The 16,247-nt window shown below is 35.6% G+C and overlaps 1 long non-coding RNA gene across 1 annotated transcript; it reads left to right on the forward strand.

Moving 5' to 3' along the window:
- The first annotated feature begins 14,872 nt into the window (after nt 1-14,872).
- LOC138838586 (uncharacterized) lies at nt 14,873-16,247 on the forward strand. The gene is made up of 3 exons (XR_011375675.1): nt 14,873-14,947; nt 15,958-16,013; nt 16,172-16,247. It is a non-coding gene; the product is annotated as an uncharacterized lncRNA (long non-coding RNA).

Genomic DNA, 16,247 nt, shown 5'->3' on the forward strand with positions numbered 1-16,247 from the left:
GAAATATGTTTCATATAATACCTGAGGATATTATATATTTATGAAGAAAAATACAACAAATGTATCAGTCCATACTTTCCTAGCCATGATTAGCTTCAGTACAGTTAGGCACATTACATCTCAACAGGAAAATTCTACTGAAGTTCTGATCACCTTGAGCTAGGTAAGAATTCCTGTAAAAGAAGCCTCTCCTCAATTATGAGAAAAGATATGTTTGGAAGTTTAGTTTAGTTTTTTTGTTTTGTTTTGTTTTGTTTTTATGGCCATTCATGGGGCCTGAACTCTGGGCCTGGGCGCTGTCCCTCACCTCTTAAGCTCAAGGTTAGTGTTCTACCACTTGAGCCATAGCTCCACCTCTGGCTTTTTCAGCTTATGTGGTGCTGAGAAATAGAACCCAAGGTCTCATGCATGCCAGGCAAGCATTCTACCACTGAGCCACCAACCCGGCCGACATTTGCAAGTTTTTGAGAAGAGGAATTTGGCATTTGCTTTGCATCCTTGATTAGTCATGAATAGATACCATTTTGCTCCAAATTTTGTCTCCTTGTAGGTTCCATAAAAAGTTACACATCAGCCTCATTCCATCACACATCTTTAAGTCCTTTTTTATTTATTTTTATCATTATTGTTTTGTTGTTGTTGCATTTCTGATCCTGAAGCTTGAACTCATGGCCTATGTAGTGTCCTAGAGCTCAATGCTAGTGCTCTACCACTTGAGCCATGTACCACTTCTGGCTTTTTCTGTCTGGACATGCTTTGAATCATAATACTCAGATCTCAGCCTCCAGGGTAGCTAGGATCACAAGTGTGAGCCACCAGTGCCAAGCAAGTTCCTCTGTTTTAGATATTATTCTAAAAGCCTCCTATCCAATTTCACTCCTAAGATAGTAAATTGACCTATGCCAATAGTTCCTTCACACTCTCATCTCTTGTTATGGCTATGGTGTATCTTTTGCAAATTATATTGAATCTACTTCACTGTTCTCTTCCTAATCCATGATTCTAGATTTGTTAGTAATAATTACTTAAATTTATTGGCTATAAACCCTAAATCTCTCAATTATTAATTTCTTTAATTCTTTGAATATGATTATATTTCAATACAAATATGAGCTTATACACACCTTCTTGAATTTACCCCTTGGCATGAGCAGTGCCTGGGCCTATTCTACCTCAAATGAAAGAGGTTGGCAAAAGAATAGCCTACGGTATTCCTGCCTAAGAGTCAGGACAAGTAGTTGAGTGCCTAAAAGAAGCAATTTCCTGGCATAGGAAAGGGTGGGAGAGACAACAGCCTAGAGAGCAACCTGACAGTCACAACATTTAACAACTTCTCCTTTGGGGAAACTGATCTCTTGCAAAGTGACAGTGAGATAACTCACCTAGTGAATTTTCATATATGAAGGAAGTTGTCATGTCTCACTACACAACTCACTTGTAGTCAAAGAGAGGGTCATTCTTTTGTGTCCTCCTTAGGCCCAGTCTCATTTTTATCTCCATCTTAGACTTTGCCCAGACTCTATTCCTACCAGACGGTCCCTGGTGAGGAGGAATGTATGATCTCTTGGCTTTTGATTAGCCCTATGGGAACTGAGGCCACTTTTAATTTTGATCCTGTTCATTTTGAAAAGGCTGTGGTGGGTGGTGAGAAAGCTCATTCTCTGAATTTTTCCCTATTACCAAATCTCTTCAGAGAAAGTCAAGGAATGACAGATTCTGCCTGAGGGAGTGAGTTTCTCCATTTCCAAAGAAGTCAATTAATATCTGATTATGAGGCCCACATGGTGATCCTTCCCCAGATCCTCCGAACAGGAGTGGATGTTACCTCAGACACCAGGCCATCCTCATATTTCTTCAGCTCTTTCTCATGCAAATAAAGGCCACAGGAGTTGAGTTGACAATGAAGAAAAAATGAGAGTAGCAGAATCATTGGCATGGGGAGGAATTAGAAACTCTGGGTGAAAAAAGGGCTCAGAAAATCTAGGATCACACATCATTTAGGAATCACATCACAAGATTAGGTAATAAAAGTAATAAATTGCTACCTAAATTAGTAACTCCACTGCTCTCAATACATTACAAGTGTTCTCTCAAAAGGTAGCTGTCCTATTTTAATGAGGAAAAAGAAGAACATTCTTTCCTCACAAAGTTCTACTCAGTGTCTTCTTCCATAAACCAGGTTGTTCTTACCCTATACTTGTCGGTTACTTTCCTTTGCTGGATTCAATCAATGACACTTGAAAGTGTGTCATCTTCAGACATGTAATTACATTTTGTTTTAATCCATTTGTTATAAAATAAAACAAATTTTTGGGAAAATATGTCTATGCTATATTTTCTTCCATGCCATAGTTATTTGATGTTATTAAGTATTATTTTAATAGTTTCATTTTTAAAACTTATGAAAATGTTTTGTTACTGTTAGCACTAATTAGTTGCACCTTTTTTGGTATTTTTCCATATCTGTATATTTGTTATTAAGCTTCTAACATTGTATTTTCCCCCTACTGTTACCTTCTTAAAATTGCCTCAAATTATAAACTCTATATGATGATCTGTATGTGTTCATTGACATATTTAAATTTTTATCTAATATGCACATTTTATATGATATTTTCATCCTATTGTAACTGCTCTGAAATCCATAAGGAAGTCCTTCATTAAAGAAAAAACACAATACCACAAAACTCAGTGAAATTAGGATTAGGTATCTATCCAAAAATATTTAGCAATGATATAGTAGAAACATCCACTTCTCTTATATACCAAAACATGTTTATAGCTATGAAAGGTGAATTTTCTTTATTCTCTCTTAATGGAACATCCAGGTTGATTACACAGTTTGGTTGCTATGAATATTGCTGCCATGAACATGTTTGTTCATATTGATTTATATTCTTTCAGTATGGATCCAATTTGCAATAATGGTCTTCAAGATATGTGTCTTTTTTGTATCAAGTAAACTTCCATCAGGATCTCCATATGGGTTGCACTAGTTTACAATGCCACACCACCAAACACAGTTCCTGATATATTTCAACCTCTCCAGGAGTTTGTTTATTTGCGTGGTGATAGCTATTCTGGTGTGTAAGATGGGATCGTAGTGACTTTCCTTTTTATTTTCCTATGTATTTCCTATGTGGATAAGAATCTCAAACATTTCATTTATTTACTAAACACATTGGTAGTTCATTATTGATCAATGTCTTTCTTTTTCTTTTGGTATTTGATCAATTTTTAAGTTTTATAATATTTGATTTTCCCATTCCAAATACTCACTTTAGTAAAAAGATTTTTTTCATTACAGTGGTGTATTGCTTGGATATTTTGATTTTGTGAAGGCTAAGAGAATTTGATATTGTCCTCTCAGTCAAATTATAAGTATGTAAAAATGAAGTGAACCTGATTAAATGAAGTTCTTTCTGCACATTTTCTCCGGTACAGATTTCTCTGATTTAAGAAATGTTTATTTTATGTCATACTGGATGCCTAACTAAGTCTGTGTGTGTGGATGATTCAGTAAGAATTGCAGAATTCGCCACATAGATTTTGGATCAAAGGGTTACAGCTGGTAACAGGGCAATGATTCAGAACACAGCTGAGGCTGAAGCTGTGATCCCTTCTACCTGTGTTCAGCCCCCAATCTCTTGTAATACACCGCTCACATCCCATGCAGCGGTTTCTTTTTCAATCCGAAATGTTTCTGGACCTTCATGTTATTCTTGCCTCCTAGTATGCCAACATGAGGGGAGTGAAAGCAAGCAAGGCAGATGTGGCAGAGGAATTTATTTTTTAAAATTGTGTAAATACCATACAGAGGGGTTACAATTATATGGGCAAGGTAATGAGTACATATCTTATCAAGCATTGTGGCAGCCTCCTTTGATTCCCCTTCCCATCCCTTCCCAACTTCCCGCCCCCACCCAGCGGTCCCTCCTCAGACCCCCATCCCGCCAAAGTTGTAAAGTTCGTTTTTCAACATAACGTCTTGCACATCTCATTGCTGCAATGGATCCACCTGTATCCCAATTTAAATAATTTGTTTTTTTCACTTCTCCTGCACAAAGTATGCCAACATCAAGTGCAGTGAACACAGTGGGCATACCGTGGCGGAGGGACATACAAAGCAACAAAGAAATCATCTTATAAATATGACAGAAACAATCACAAGAAAGAAAAAAATTTTGAGTTCTTATCTTGGGGTTCATTTCGCCTAACATCAACTTATCTGACAGTTTCTGCTTGTCTCAGACATGTACTAATTATTGAAAATAAGAGAAACCATGGGACCTATGCTTCTTTGGGCCTGGCTTACTTCGTTTAAAAATTTTTTTGGTCAGTTTTGGGGTTTGAACTCTGGGCCTGGGCACTGCCCCTCAACTCTTCAGCTCAAGGCTAGCACTATCCCACTTGAGCCACAATGTCACTTCCAGCTTTTACAGTGTCGCCTCCAGCTTATATGAGGCTGAGGAATTGAACCTAGGGCCTCATGCATGCAAAGCAAGCACTCTAACACTGTACCACCTTCTCAGACCTGGCAGAGGGTTTTTATCTGAAGATCCATCACACTTGGGACCTTTTGGCTGAAAACTCCAGAAAGACAAAAGTGAAGAAACACTTAAGAGAAAATGTAAAACAGAAAGCCACAATGTTTAAACCTAAAACCAGTTTCTAGGATAAGGAGACTCAAGAACTGGTGTCACCTGGGAGAAAGAGGAAATATTCAGGAAAAATGAGAAGGAAATATTCAGGAAGAATGGGAGGGAATAGAGAGAAAGTGACCTAGACTACCAAGAGCTGGGACCTCAATGTGAGCTTAATTTTAATATGGGAAACCAGACCCAAGGATGCAATACCTTACAATTTTGATTACTCTCTCTCATGCTACAAAGCCTATTCCAGATCTACTTCCACTCAGCATGGTGTCCATTCTGGGATCCAGACTGATTGCTGGAGGTTCCCAGGGGATGGAAAGAGTGAAAACCAAAGGGCTAAAGCTCAGAAAAGACACATGCCATCACTTCTCACATGTCATTTGTCAAAGTAAGTTCTACAACCAAGCCTGGTATCAATGGGGATGGGAGTAGATATTGAGAGCATTATAATAATATCTACTATTATATCATATAATAATCTAACATCTATCATTTCATCAAAGGGAGAGAGATAGCATTTCTCCCTTTTTAGGAGTATGGGACAGGGCATTTTATAGAATGTTCTTCAATTGGGGGCTCTCTGCTGCGGACCGGCTCTGTCGGGATGATGGAAGATACCAAGGGGAGGAACCTGGAATGGGGGGGGAGATGGCAAACAGACAAACACACATTAGGAGTGGATGCTGAGTGTGATTTAATGCAGAGGATAACAAACTTTTATAGCAAAAGTCTCCTTAAGAAAGGGCAAATGGTTACACAATCTTGCTGCAGGGTTTAATTTTTGGGTGGTCACCAGCTGGTCGCCTGAAAAGGCAAAAGGTTACACAATTTTGCTGCAGGACTTCATTCTTGGTTGGTCACCAGCTGGTCACCTGAAAGACACTTGTTTCTGGCTTATCTCTAAGAAATATAATGGGTTTCGATGTTTGTCACCATCTAACCATTACCTTATTTCTATAGAGGCCTTAATTGTCCCATAAGATCTTTCCTGTTCCTTCTTTAATAGTGAGGTTACTGAGGCCTAGATCTAGCAAGTCTCTTAGTAAATGAAAGAGAGTAACAGGAAGTTCTTTCTCCTAAGTAGTTATCTCAGCAATTGCCATACATTCTTTCCATTCTAGCCGCGCCTACACCTTCTTGTAAATCTCTTACAGACAATTCCTCCTGCTGAAGTGACTTCATGAAACCCCCAATACTTTTATATTTACTTATGACTTGTCTACTCGCCTCCTTAAGAGGGGTTTCAGGGTAGCACTTAACTCTGGTGACTTAGTCATATTTTTAAGACACTCATCAGATGTTGGAGTCTTCAACACTCTTAAGAAAGAGCTTTGAATAAAGGAACGTTGAGCATGAGTAAGTACAATGAGCAGCAGAACAGTAAAAGATTAATAGGCACTCTTATACAGTGAAGAAAAGAAAAGAAAAGCAGAAACACATCTTTCCCAGGGGTTTGCCAGCTTTTCCAGGAGTAGGCCTCTTTGAAGCCCTATTCTCTGAGGTAGACTTCGGTGAAGTCCCAATACTCAGAGATAGGTCACTGTAAAGCCCCATTCTCTGAGGTAAACTTCAGTGAAGTCCCAATACGCAGAGATGGGTCTCTGAAGCCCCATTCTCAGGTCTGAAAGCTGGTTTTCCATGCTAAGCAGACTCCACTGGAGTAGGCTTGGCAGCTCTCTGAATCTTTTCTCCCATGATTGTGGCTATGAAGTTTCGGAAAGGAGAATTAAAATGGAAAAGTGAGTTCTCAAGCTGGGTACTGATGGCTGACACCTATATTCCGAGCCTGAGATGTGAGGATTATGATTTGAAGTCAGTCTGGGCGGGAAAATCCATGAGACTCATCTCCAATTAAACAAAAAGAGCCAGAATTGGATTTGTGGCTCAAATGCTAGAGCATTAGCTATGAGCGTGGGGGTGGGGGGACAGAATCTTGGTCCTGAATTTAAACCCAGGATTGGGGGAAGAGAGGAAATGTGTTCTCAGTGCATGAAATCAAGGGTGTATGGTCAACATCACTATTGATGTTAACTTTGGGGTAGAGTTGATCAGTTTTATTCTGGAAATGATTTGTTCCACTCTTCTCTGTCCTGTATTCTTTAAAAGAAATAGCTTTGAACAATCTATACCTAAGATGTGTGGATTGCACTGAAGCACTGGTTTCATTTTTTTCTACTTATAAAATGATACACAAGTAGTGTACTAAGGAGTTTTAATTTAATATGTCGGTTTGTGAGTACATCTTGATCGATGTCATCAATTTGATCATTCTTCTCTTCACTTTTTTGATCTTGTCTTCTCTATCGCACCTCCTCCATTTACATGGTCACATTTTCACACATGTACATTGAATATTATGACTGGATTCTCCCACTGAACCAGTTTGGCAAAGAAATTTCTTCATTGTACAGGTAAAGAAGATGAAGAGGACTACAAGCCCAAGACAGCATAGCTATTACTTTGCATCGAGATTATTTGACATACAAAATCTTCACCAAAAGAAGCATTATAAAAAAGAACATGGCCAGGAACTAGAAGCATCTTTCTTTGTGTGTGTGCTGGTTTTGGGGCCTGAGTGCTGTCCCTGAGCTGCTTTGCTAAAGGTTAGTACTCTCCCACTTGAGCCACACTACCACTTCTAGCTTTATGGTAGTCAATTGGAGGTAGGAATCTCATGGACTTTCTATCTTGGGCTCATTTTAAATGACAATCTTCAGACCTCAGTCTCCTGAGTAGCTATGATTGCTGGTGTGAGCCACTGGCAGCTAGCAAAACATCTATTAGTTGTCCCAATTAAACATGTGGAGCAATGGGTCATTTGATACTGGTGAAACTCAGATAATGATTCCTCTACTTGTTCCTTTCTGGTGTTATTACTAGTGTGATAATGCTTGCTCAGCTTTATATCACTGTGCAATCATTGCTCCATTTTGTTCAGTAAACAGCTTTTCAGGACAGGAGAACTGAGAGAGGAGAATATGGGATGAAAATTTTATCTGTACTTCTTGTGGCCTGGCAAAAGCTTCTCAGAAAGTTTGCAAGCAGAAATAAGAGTCCACTTGGTTCCTGGGTCGTCTCTGGTCTGTGAAATGCATGATGAAGATGTCTGCTCCTTGTCGGTTCTTGCTGGTGTTGAGTAGAATCCGCTCGCCTGCTGCTTCTGACTCCTTCGTCCTGGACTCTCTGTGTTTCAGGTATGGTGCCTGCAATTGCTGGTGCCACCGCTGCCGCTGCTGCAGCGGCAGCTGGCAAGAGCTCAGATGTGTCTCCTTGCCTGGATTTTCCCTCTCTGGCCTGACTGTCTGTCCTGTGATGGCATACTTGGTGTGATCTCTGGCTTAGGACTGTTCACTGGAACTCTAAAACTTCTTTCTATGCGAGAGTTTGTTTAGACTCCAGCTTCTCCTCTGCCATCTTCCCGGAACCCCTATGTGTTTGAATAAAAATGGATGACATCCTTGCCTGATTTCAGAGCAACTGGGAATACTTTCATTCTAATGCAGTACTCTTTATCAGATCAAGAAAGTTCCCATATAATAATTTTGACAAATTTTTACCATTCTGCTAGTTTGAAAAGATAAGATTTATTTTAGAGTTACAGCAGGGAATTCCCCTGTGACCAGTCTCCTCTACAGGCATGGAACCCCTCATGCAAACTGCTGATCATAATGGAAGAAAATTTTTGTTTGTTAGGAATATCAAATTTTTGACCTATGTACTCAGGATGTTTTCCCAGGAAACAAATCCACACATAGAAATTAGATCATCACAGCTGTTTGAATTGGCATTAGCAATATATATTTGTATTATTGATGTGCCATATCGCTATATAAAACAGTTTGTCACATAATAGTTTGTGAAAGAACAAACAAATGAATAACCTAGAATCTGGTATGGCAGTAACCTCTAGATGATTTTCTCATATTTTCAGACTTTTCATAAACGTAAATAATAGAAGCCAAATCCGAGCTACTCTGAAAATAGAAACGTGGATAGTCAAAGTTCAAGGTCAAACTGGAAAACATACAAGCGACCTCCATCTCAATCAATAAAATCTGGATGTGCCAATGTGTGGATGTCATCCTACCTATTACTGGACATACAACTAGGAAGTTCAGTATCTAGGTAGCCTAGGAATAAAAAAATGCAAGATTCTATATCAAAAACAATCAAAGCAAAAATTACTGGATGTGGCATGATTCAAGTGGTAAGGTGCCTGCCTGGCAAATGCAAGGCTCTGAATTTGAACCCAAGTACTTACCAAAAAATATTAAAAGTAAACATGAATTAATTCTCTAAATAATGTATCTGTAAATATTGTATATTCATATAGGCTTGATAAAATTATATTGTGGTTAATATGTCACAAAATAAAGTAACTGAAGTCTCCATAAGGTACTTGTGAAATATTAATGTCGTATTTGTGATGTATAATAGAAATACTTAAATAAATTGGAAAAAGATTTGAAGGGAATTATGTGTGTTCTTACAACATCATAAAGATCCATACTAACCTCAATATAATTTAATGATATCTAGAAAACAGAAGTCAATATTGAATGTTTACATTAAAACCAAGTTTGCTCCCAAACTTTAGATGAAATATACCTTGCTAATTAGGAGGCAGAGATTTAGAAGACTGATATAATGGACAGTTTTGACAAAAAAATTAGTAAAAAAAAAACTACAAAAACAAAGAAAGCTAGATATAATGTAATTTTCCTGTTATCTCACGATGTGGAAGCCATAGGTAAGAGATCATTGCTCAACGGAGGCTTTGCCTGAAAAATAATCTAAAGTTTTTAGAGCCTTAGCAATTTCAAACACCAGTAGTGCCAAAGGAAAAAGAAAAAAAGAAAACAGAAAATGAAAGGAATGGATAAAAAGAAAATATTTTCTCTTCATTCTTGGTTTCATTGCAATGGATACACAAATTGACAGTACTTTGTTTACAGTTTCAGGATTCAGGCCTCTCTAATATAAAAGCATTTATTTCAAGTAAATATTTTATTATTACTATTTATTAACTTATTATTGGACCTATAGGTTTGGAGATTGAAATCATGGCTTTGTATATATTAGTCTCGTTCTACAACTTAGCTGTACCCAAGCTCTCTTGTATAGTTTTGAAAATTGTTTATGAATTCTTCAATAGTTAAATATTATACTTTTCATCTTATATTTTCTCTCCCATCTTTTCCCCTATGTATTTTATTTTATGTGTTGAAAACTCAATTTTATCTTCTAAGCTTAGAAATTTGCTTTTGAGTTTACAGAGAAGTCAGTTATTTGTGACATCTTTTAAAATTATATATAGATATAAGTATTTCATATATATGATTGATTCTTAGAGTTCATTGCAATAAGCAACATTTATCTGTTCATATGCAAATAGTTATTGAGCCATTGTGATCCTCTCCTAAGGATAGCTTCCATTGTTCTTGCCATGTGAATGCTTAGAGTGCTGTTAATCATATCCAAGTTTAATTATTTGTCTTTTACTATCTATTGGATTAACTTGTAGATTTATGGGCATATCTAGTTATTAGAAATGAGGAAAACCATGGAGCATATATTTAATTGGATCTGGTTTATTTCCCTTAATAGCATTCCCCCCCCCCCCAGTCTTTCCATTTCTTCAGAATGGGGTAATACCATTCTTTCCCATGGAAGCACAAAATTCCATCAATGCAACAGAATTCAAGATCCAGAAATGAATCCATTCCTATAGGCTCATAATCTTTAATAAGGAAGCCAGAAACACAGGATGGAAGAAAAACAGCCTCTTCAAAAAATTGGTTTAACTGGCTCTACACAGAAAAGTGAAATTAGATCATTTTATATCCTCCTGCACCAGAATCAATTCCAAATGGATTGAAGAGCTCAATGTAAGTCCAGATGCCTTAAGAATCTTACAGGAAGAGTTAGGGGAAACATGAGGGCTCCTTGGAATAGGTCAAAATTTCCAAAGAAAGTCTGGATAAATGGGATTACATCAAACCAAATCAATCATTTGTCAGACTCAAAAGCAATGAAAAAAAGAGATAGTGTAGCACAGATTTATTAGGGAGCAAACCTACAGATAAGAGCCTCAGCCAATGGTAAACCCTTTCTCCCTTTTCTAACTAGGTTATTTATAGTGCGTTTACATGAATATAAGTGTTTTCTGATGGGGATTAATCAGAAAACAACTAATGCTAAGACAGAGATAGTATGTGAAATGAGTTGTAGCTGGAGAAAGGGAGGCATTAAGGCAGGAGTGTCTAGTTCAAAGACTTGGCTTGGTGCCAGCTAAGTAAGGCATAGCTGCACAAGGGAAGAGGGGTAAAACAGGAGTGGTTGTAAACAAAAGCAATTGTCTGAAGCCTCAAAATAAGGACCTCAGTCTGTGTGGACCAAACAGTCTCTAACAATAAGTTTTATTTAAATTAACAAGCATGATTTTAAATTTTGCAGAGTGGGATGGTACATAGTCAAAGGCAATTTCTCCTATGTCAGGTAATCCAGTCTACTCTTTCACATGTTACCCAGTAGCCAGGTTTCAACGCAAATGACTACAATGAGATTGTAGAAATGAGGCTGTGACTTTTCCCTCTCATGAATCAAAATTCTGTCAAATGATTTCTGTCTTCCAGATGTTTACACATTTCTCAGGATCTTTTTTTACTATTTTGTCTTCATTATTGATAATCGTAGTATATTTTGTTGTTGTTGTGTGTATATGTCATTTTTAGGGCTTGACTAGATGTTTAATGGTCTCCCTTGTATGTTTTGCTCATGGCTGATGACACTCTATCCTTGAGTCACATGCTCACCTTATGTTTCTTGCTGGATAATTGGAGATAAGTTTTCACATTTTATCTGTTTGGAATGACATTGAACTAAAATATTCAGGTCTCAGCCTCCTGAGTTCTAGGATTATACACATGAATGGCTAACACCAATCTTTGCTTTACTGTTATTTTAATTATGTGGTAGTGGAAAGTGGAAGTATACTTGTGTTAAGTGTGCAATTTTCAAATACAAGTTTGAATCAACTTGATATAATATAACTGTTATTAATTTTAAAGTTAAATCAATGAGTGTCACACATTCCCACAGAAATATAATTGAAAATAAAAGGCATAATTGTTTTCTTAAACAATCAATGAAACCATAAATTACTTTCACTTTACAAATCATGTTTTATTTAACTTAAATTAGCAGACTTCCTTGAGTAAAAGTAAATATATTAATTGTATACCACAAGAAACAAAGTTATTATAGTTAAGAATAAATATTTCATCACACCCAGAAGATACGTTTTATTATATTCTCACTAAAAAGAAACGTTACATGCAGAAATTAATGGATATGATGGAGCTTATCATTACACAATATATAAATAAATGGGATTACCACTCAATACTTTAGAAATATGTAAAAAGTAATTATGTATCTAGGAGCCAGTAGCTCATGCTTGTAACCCTAGCTACTAAGGAGGCTGAAAGCTTAGAATCATGGTTCAAAGCCAGCCTAGGCAGGAAAGTCGATGACCTTCTTATCTCCAATGAGCCACCAAAAAACTGACAGTGGCTCAAGAGGTAGAGCACTAGTCTTGAGCTAAAGAGCTGAGGAACAGTTCCAGGCCCAGATTTCAAGTCCCACAACTGAATAAAAATAAACAATTAAAATAAATATTTTGACATAAATGTTAAAATATCTATTCTAAAAATTTTAAATCCTAATAGACATACTAGTTTATATAAATATAGAGAAGTTTTTTTCTGGATTTAGTTGTCATTGAATTTTGTAAATCACATATTTGTCACTCAATTCATATTTGTATGTTTATATACTTATATACCGTAAGTATAATTAAATGATATGTGATAAGCAATACTGTTTTAGAAATTTCACTTGGCTTTTTAACATTAACCCTTCTACCCTAAAATCGATATACCCTCCAACCTTATCAGAAATTTCATGTCATTGGAGCAAAAAAGCATAAGGTATAATCATTGTTTGGAACAACTGTAACATTTTACATGAATTTCACTTAGTTTAAGATCCAAAACATTCATGTCATCTTAACCATGCCAATAATAGCAAAATGTCTTCTGAGCTTTGCAGTCTCTTAAGAGATGAAAATCTTTAATTATACATCTAGTTTTTTTCTGCCTAACATCTTATATCTTAGGAAGATCTTTTTGGGTAACCCTCTTTTCCTGACTAGAAGACCACAACAAAGGCAATATGGAAAATACTTGAAAACAATTAAAAAAGCAATCACAAATACTCCTCTAATCACCAGTTTCAATGAGAATATACATTAAAGTAACACGTTTTTGTTGCATTTAAAGAGCAATAATGAAACTTTAATTAGCAATGAAGAAGATAACAGAAAACAGTGTTTGAAAACATCTTGACTTTGAACAATTCAATATAAGCATAATGGATTTATCTTGTTTTTCTATGGAGTTGCCAAAATAATAGAGAGCAACACCCAAAGGCAGGAAAACACCTAAGCCAAAGCAGTAAACATTTGTTTATAAAATAATCGTGAGGGTGTGACTCTTCCAAAGTCAGGCTTGCAAAGAGGAAAGTGTATTTGCTTTGGAGTGAACAATAAAAAATATAAAAATCTTTTATTAAGGTTTTACATATCTTGACTAGAACTTCTCATGTTGGAGAAGAGGAAAGGTATGAAAAATTTCAAGATTGTTTGACTATTCCCGAAGATCATTCTTATTTATTAGCTATAGCCTGGGTTACACTTAGTATCATGCTTGTTTAAATTTAGAAGCATTATTTGTTTCTGGGTTATAAGCCGCAAAGCCTTGAGTATTAATAAAGGTCATTTCCTAAGAGGTGAAAGTTGCTGTGTAAACAAACCTAAAATATCAAAGACAGCATAGTGGAAACTATTTTCTAGCTATATGACAATCTGTGGTGTAGATTTTGTTTCGCATTGTTCCAGGGAACTCATTTTTGTTATCTTCTTTTTCACCATCTAGTGTTCCTATAATATTCTATACCATCCTCTGATGACTATAACTTTACTGGATTCTCTAATTTCTCTGTTTCTGTTTTACCTTTTTTTAATTACTTTAGAAATTCTAACTCAACATGACATAAATTATCTTTATAATATTAGCAAACAGATTTCATTTCCATATTCTTACCCTAGCCTTCAACATAATTTTGGTACTTAGTGATCCCCAAATGTGAAAATAAAGACAGGGAGCTTCTTATTTAGATATTATTTAGAATTTCAAGGCTTCATTAATTCCAGGCCCTTAGTAGTATGTACATCATACATGTGTACTAAGCTGGCGGCAACTTTTTCTTATTCTCAGAAACTAGGAAACATGGTGTCCCTGTAGTTTCATTAGGAAAAGGCTATAGTTGAATTAATTTACTAAACCAAATCTGCTGTAAAGTATTTCTGCAAGTTATTTGGCTTAAATAATCCGTATTTACCATTTTACAGTTCTAAAGGACAGAAATCTAAAAGAAGTCTCACTAGATTAAAATAGAGACACCCACAGAGCTAAAATATTTTTCAAATGATTATAGTGGAAAAGACATTTATCTCCTGTTCTGCCTCCCAGAAATTCAGAATCTGGGTTGTTATTTTTTCCTTTATCTTCTAATGTAGCATCTTTATATCTTTTTGATGGTTCTAACCTAATCATGTCCCTTTTGAACTACACCTGGGAATTTTAACTACCTTTGAGTATACTTCCCCCATATGATAATTATTCAAATTTGTTCACCTTGGGTAATGAGAGGTTATTATTTTACAAACATATATATAATGCAAATCTACAATTGAAGGATTAGGTATGTGGGAAAGACAGATATTCTGTGAAGGTATTTTGCTATGTACAATGAGTGTGTAGCATTCTTTCTATTATAACCTGTTATCCTTTCATTAACTTGAACAAGATATTTCTTCAATGAAATATAACTAGAAAATATTTATTCCCTGAAAGCAATTAATCCTGATTAAAACATTGTCATGTACTAGAAATCATAAATGCTTGAAGCAGTTCTGGCACTATCACATTTTATATATTCTGCATACATTCTTCTCTTTTCAAGAGCATTTGATTGTTATTATTTTGGAATTATGGTTAATATTTATTTGACTGCTATTTTTAAAGAATGCATCACCCAATACTGGTTGTCTTATTCTAACTTTTTTGGGTCTAATCTATTTTTGAAAGAAAGGCAGCCATTTGAGTTACATGAACTGCTTATTGAAGTTGAATCAGCATGGAGAGGAAAGGAAGAAAATTGATGACTTTGTGAGTATATTACATTAAACATATATCTACAAGCTATTTATCTTAAAAACTACTATTTTTCATTATATAAGATTCTGATATAATTTAGTCTCTCAACTCACACATTGTTAATGCAGTCTTATTTCATGCTTGCCAAAAACAAACACAAAATTACTATTTATTTTTAAATTATCATTTATTTTATAAAATATATTTTTAAAAATTAGTCGAGGGAGATGGTTTATTAGATATTTAGAGTCATGTTCAGACTCTAAGGTGAAAGCCAGAGAAGGGAAAAAAATCCTGATGTTATTCTCCCTTGAGCCAATCTGATTTACTTCATTTGTTTCTGAAAGAATGAAATTCTTGATTTGAAGCCTTTTGCTTGATATCCACAATGTGTCATTCTTCCATTATTAATAGAATTTGTAGAAAGGAAGAGAATTCACACTAGAAATAGGAGAAGAGGGAAAGAGAAGAAGAAATCTAGATATTTTATTCTTCCTCATCAAAATCACAAGGTCCGGATAATGATAATGGATATTAGACACAGTGCTCTAGAGTGATTAAACCCATCTATAGAAAAGATAACCCTACAAGTGATCACATGGAAAATGCTTATTTATAAAATATTGTAATAATTTCCTACAGAAAATGTTATCTATTTGTTAAGTTCTTGGTTAGGATTTGTTTAATTCTGGTGTGCTATAGTCAACTATCATAATGGTGTACAAGGATGGTAAGAAACTAACATCTTAATATCACTTTCTAATATTAGCTTAATTCTGCCTGTCTTATATGTATGAGGCTGTATTTGAGTTTTGCTTCAATTTCACATGCTATATTCTTCCAGTATATAAACTGAAGGAAGACTCCCTCTGAAATATGCTATTTTTATGGCTAAGGGAAAACAAGTCAGCTTTTAGACACAGACAATGAGATAGAAATCTTCCCCTAGAAATAATCTTTCTCCACTTCTGGTTCACTTTTGTAAGCGGAAATAACTCATATAACCCATTTTGACATTGCAGGTAGAAGTAAATCTCACCTACAGAAGCTGATGCAACAAATAGAGTAATATACCAAGGTATGCAACACTTGAGATAAAGAGAAAAAAAAGAGAACTATAATATAATCAATCATACTTGTGCTCACATGTCTCTGCAGGAAGGAAGGTATTATATACCTTTGTTTCTAAAACTACTGAGATTTTCAAATCACGTCTTTTATGCTTGGATGTTACAGGAATTAGAGAACATTTTGATACTGAGACAGCATAAAATCTCGAAGAAAGCTGGATTAATCATTTCAATACTACCTT

Source organism: Dipodomys merriami, unplaced genomic scaffold (assembly GCF_024711535.1).
Source record: "Dipodomys merriami isolate MVZ:Mamm:240054 unplaced genomic scaffold, mDipMer1.0.p SCAF_284, whole genome shotgun sequence".
NCBI classification, from domain to species: Eukaryota; Metazoa; Chordata; class Mammalia; order Rodentia; family Heteromyidae; genus Dipodomys; species Dipodomys merriami.